We start from the raw sequence: 6000 nt of genomic DNA on the forward strand, positions 1-6000 counted from the left end.
CGGCCACACCCGTCGTGTACCCTATATCCTGATCAGGTAAACGGAGTAATCCGTAGGCAAAAAACGGCCTAACCATCGGTAAGAAACAAGTCCGACAGCATTTGATCCAATCATAGGTTGTATTGACAAACTAGATAGTTATAACGACCATACAATATGCGAAATACAGACTTTAAACGACATTGTTGAAGCCCCTGCACCATCAACTGGTTTGTCAGTACCCTGGCTCGATTCAAATATTGATCATACGCAGAACATGCTCTTTCATATCGAATCAGTTGAGAGATATAAACACCATATGCAGGTAATAATGGAATATTGCTACATAAATATGGGAAGTTGACGACGGAGAAGCTGAAATCCCGTTTGTCATAAGTTGATTTGCTAGTTTGCTGTTAATATATATTTTCAATAAAATATCTAAGTATGAAGCAGGAGTAGACGACTTCGTATTGTATTTCATCTCAAGTTCACGGGGATATATCGAATCGACATATGAATGAAAATTATTATTGTTGATAGATAAAACGTCGTCTATATATGAAAATGTCGCATTGAATGTTACAGCAAGATATTTTGTCTTCTCACGTAGAGAAATCTTCTTCTCAAGAACCACTATGCCAGAAATGTGCAAAAAGCTTCCTGGTATAGAGTAAATTCACATTTGTAATAATCATGACCCCAAGCGTAAAGTGGGCCCACTATATGGGGATGAGAGTTTTACATGCAAGCATGCAGGGGATATCTTTAAAAATATTCTTTTCAAATGCGGGAGGGCCAGAAATGTGGAAATTTACATGAAAGCTTCCTGACATAGAGTGTATCCTGGTATAGAGTATATAGGGATTGATTGATTGTATATTGTTTAATATTTCACTCATATGGAGACTTTACAGCTGCAGGTAAAGGGCTGTAAAATTTAGGCCTATGCTCAGCGCTTACGACCTTTAAGTAGGGAGGGTTCTTTATCGTGCCACACCTGCTGTGACACCGCGACTCGGTTTTGGTGGTCTCATCCGAAGGACTGCCCCATTTTGGCGCCTCTTACGACAAGCAAGGGGTACTGAGGACCTACTCTAACCCGGATCTCCTCGAGAGGTACGTTAAACAATATACAATCAATCAACCATACTATATCCTTTGACTTTGAAATTTTATATTCTTTTAAGAGGATGTAACTTAATAAATATTTTCAGAAGTATTCAAGGGAGGGCTTTTAAATTTTGTGAAAAAGATTCTTCATGACAAGGCGACCTTTTGATACAATAATATTTGATCTTGTAATATACTTTTTTAAAGAACCTGACCTAATCAATATCTCCAGAAGTATTTAAGCTTTTATATTTGTACATATATATATAGATTTCTATGGTTAGACCTTGATTTACTTCAGTGTTTGACCTTGTGACCTTGACTTGGACATTTGACCTAAATAAAATTAAATTGACCTACATGTATTCAATATCTCCTTAATCATTAAAGTAAAGCTTTCATACTTTGAACATGTAGTTATATCCCATTATCACATGGATATTGTGTTTATATCTCTCAACTTATTCTGCGTATGATCAGTTTTTCAAACGAGACAGGCTACTGACAAACAACTGATGGTGCAGGGGTTTCGATAGTCTCGTTTGGAATCAGCATTTTGCATATTTTATAAACGTTATGCTATCTAGTTTGCCAATACAATTTATCATTGTGTCAAATGCTGTCGGGCGTGTTTCTTACTCGTTTCATACCGATCGTCAGGCCGTCCTTGGCACATTGATTGTGACTACGGATAACTCCGCTTACCTGATCAGAATAAAGGGCCCATGACGGGTGTGACCAGTCGACAGCGGATGCTTACTCCTCCTAGGCACCTTATCCCACTTCTAGTGTGTCCAGGGATCCGTGTTTGCCCAACGTTCTTTTTTGTATTGCTTATGGGAATTATGAGATTGATCACTGTTCGTTATATTCCATTGAAAATTGATATCTACTGAGTTCTCAGTGTTGCCTAATATTGTGTGATTTATATTACCAACGTTGTCATTCATTGTGACGTCACAAAACAAAGCACAATTATTTACGCCGTGATATGTTGACGTTGCATAGCAATTTGTATTTTATTTTAATCCACGATGCAGAAAAGATGAGAAACAGTAAAACTTGGAAAATTTATTGACAAATTGCAACATTTTGTGGCGAGTATTTGGCACAATCCATTCAAAATTAAAATCTACCCCTAAGGCCAGCCTGGAGAATCACTAAGCACCCAGGAATTACCTCCCTTTCACACTGGCGCAAAGCGCCCCAACAGATAACTGTGACGGGAACACACCTCTTGGTACCCCCTTTCAAGATTGAATGCCACATACAATGAAGAATTTCAGTTCTGATTCGAGCTCTACCTCTATCCTGTCTCCCCCGGTGAACACCTTGGTGAAGACCCCAAGGGGTAAACCCAAAAACTTGTCCGTGGTACAACAAGGAGCAAACAGGTCCCCCAGGTACCACTGAAGTGACCCCAAATCCTTCCCAGTGCTGAGGATAGATTTTCCAGAGTTTTGAACCAGATTTAAGAGAAATCCTCATTTATGGTAATCCCCGAATTCCACCAAATGGACTTGTTTATTCAAGTCAACTCATTAAGATCGTTTCCATTGTACCTGAACAGCTGTTTCGCGGCTAATGTGATTGAAAGGTATCAAATTACCAACCCCTCTCTTGTTTTAAAAACTGTTTGATCTTGCCATTGGCATTCTTGCGCACGGCCTCAACCTTAGATGCATCTTTGGCACTGTGCCAATACAAACGTGGTAGCATGTCAGACCACATGATTGTCAAGTTAGGGCTAACAATTTGTTTCTTAAGAATGAACATTTGATGCAATAGAAAAGTTCCAATGCAGGAACAATTCCTACACCATTGGAACCCAGATGTACAACCAGGTAGTCTGGGGAAGGATATGTTCAAACATGGAGTCAAAGTATTCCCATTTCATTCCCCTAGTTCTAAACCATATTACACTGACTTGCTCAGTTGCAAGTACAGGTGCTTCCCTCCTTGAGCTTTATTAGTATATATGAAATAAGCAAATGCTAATAAATTGGAATTAAGGAAATCTAATATATGTGGTGTAAGCGCTCGACTTCCACCTTCCCCACTGCTTGATTGTTTGATCTGGAATGTCCCTCATTGCTGCCTCAGTGGCAGCTCCAATACGAAAAGAATGGGATTTAAAACGTGCAGTGCTAATATGACAAAAACTCAAAGATTTAGACAAGAGAGCAGCAAACTGATAACCGTGAGGCGATTAACGTCAAAATGCACTAGCAGCGGATTATTGGATTGTAATGTGGTGTTCCTGACTGATAAATACTGGCGAAGTGCGGATACAGGACAGGCAACATTTACTGTTTCTGAAAGAAACAAAGTACATGACCTACCTGACTGGTCAGTTTTGAATTGCTTAACAAGGGCACTGCTAAGCGGAGCATCCCCTCGCGGCAGGAAATATCATGAACATATGCATGCATTATATCCAAATACAGGTTTTTGTTAAATATATATAGCTGTTTATTATTGATTAAAATTCAGATACCTCTAACATCATTAGGTGGTGGTGGTGGTGGTGGGGAGATAATTAATATGGCATTTTTAATAAACCTATCAAGGTGCATATGATCTTGGGGGGGGGGGGCATATACATACGTGATTGTTGGGCAGTTTCCCTTATTCCTAGCAGAAACATATCACGTATTCACTAAATTTCAGTAATTTACTTACCTGAATATACCTCACAGTTGTTGTATGCAGAATGTATGAACTCAGAAAATTCCCACGGAAGCAATATGTTTTCGTTATGTAAAAAGACAATATACCGGTGTTGACAGGTCGACGAAGCTTGTGAAATGTCTTTATAGCTTTCAAGAATTATGTATGCCTCAAGAATTAATTCAGAATTAATTCTGTAAACAGACACGTGTGGTAATCTGAATTAATTCTGTATTGTAAACACGTGAGGTAATCTGGTAATGAAACCGTGACGTTCATCAAATTATTTTAATTACTCAGTGTCAGAGATGGCACTTTTAATTCCTACAGACTGTCTTTGCGCACGCCAACGTGCACTAATATGACAATGCATAAATACAAACTTACCTGCAGCATACGTAAGCTGTCTCGTTTTCTTTAAACTGGTTCCCTGTTATTTGGTGCAACCGAAGCGACCAGAATCGTACCCTGACAGGGTACCAGTTTAAATTAACCGGAAGTGAGTATTGTTAACTCGTACATAAAATTTCACGGTTTTAAGGTGGTAAAGACGCGATATTTTAAGAAATATTTCACCGATTAATTTGAAAATGAATAGGGTTCGTCTTTTTACAATGCCACATATGTATGCGAAGGCTGAGAATCGTTAGTGCAAAGGTTCTCTTTAAATCTTGCCCACAAGCTGTAATGGACACACTAACACACACACGGACATACGCACAGTAACGATGCCATACCCCCTCCGCAACTAGTTGCGCGAGGGGATAATTAAGCGACGACCATTGGATCTAACAATGTCGACGTTACTACGTCGCAATGGTCTTAAGTCAGAACTCTTTAGTGTTATAGTAGTTAATTCGCCTACGCGCAGGAACAATGCCAAGAAAAATGCAGCCTGGAATAGGTAAGTTTCGTAGCTTGATGTACAAATGTTTCCCAGTACCTACAAGGATGTTATATGTAATTGGACATCGAGTGTTTTTTGTCTGTGTAAGCCTGTTTGCTCCTTCCAAAATTTTAGCCACCAAGACGGATTTGGTATTGCCTTGCAGACCTTGAATTTTGAACATGTAAGACAATCCAGATATATAAGTTCTCATACAAGAGGGTGACCGACCTTTGAGAGACAAGTATGCTAAAAATTGCACAATGTGATCCAATGGGGCTGGCCAAACAACTGGTAGTCGGAACTGATATCTGAACTGATTGAAGCTTTCACACGCTGTATTATAGGTCTGCCAAGTTTTGTCTGCCACAGATGCCTGCAGTGGTCTGCTAGCATCTTTCCTTATACCTGTCATATTTCTGGGGGAAGTGGGGTAGGCACTGGATCTGCCCGAGGTGCTAATGCCCGCAATCGAGACCACTGACAACGAGAAATTGAATCTGCTATGGCATTTGATTTTTTATCTATATACTCCGCTCTGAATATGAAATTAAAGGCTAGGGTTTTAAGCACAAATCGCCTGACCAAAACCAGTTAGAACATCTCCATACAAATCCGTCGCTTGAATATGACGAATCCTTTCTTAATCCAAATTTCCCGTTGTCACAGCTGCCAAAGATTTTGCCGTCCAAATCAGCTCTCTTACATAAGCACAAATATAAAAGAAGAAAAAAACTTCAGTTTTAGGGGCATTTCATCGCAAATCAGCTGCTCAGTTTGTTTACATCAACACCAGTGACGTCGTATCAAACGAATATCCATGCGAATTACGTATACAAAGCGCATATGACCATTTTCCTCAACAACGGATTCCATTTATTTTGGAACAAAAAATGTACGTCTTCTTGCATTATTTTTCATTTCGCATTTAATAAAACTGATTTATAAAACAGTTTTTAAAACTTCATTTTAAAAAAAGAAATTCGAATTTGGGCTTATTGTGTGATTATTATTATTTTTTGTTTAGCGATTTTATTGATCCCTAACACGATCGTATATATATATATATATATATATATATATATATATATATATATATATATATATTATACAGTGTATATATATATAACCTAAACCGCCTTCGGCGGCACACATTTTAGCGCCATATTTTGGGGACCGGTATACTAGAAGTGTTCAGATTTTTATCAGAGGCAGGATAAAAGTGTGTACACGTCTCTTGCAATTGCAGTCATTAAGAGTATGTCTGTGTTGTAATAGTTGTACGCCTTCTACAGTGTGTGGAGAATTTCACTTGGTGAGTTGTCGTACCATGAAAACAACAAAGAAACGAC

The sequence above is a fragment of the Ostrea edulis genome, chromosome 7 (assembly GCF_947568905.1).
Source record: "Ostrea edulis chromosome 7, xbOstEdul1.1, whole genome shotgun sequence".
Taxonomy (NCBI): domain Eukaryota; kingdom Metazoa; phylum Mollusca; class Bivalvia; order Ostreida; family Ostreidae; genus Ostrea; species Ostrea edulis.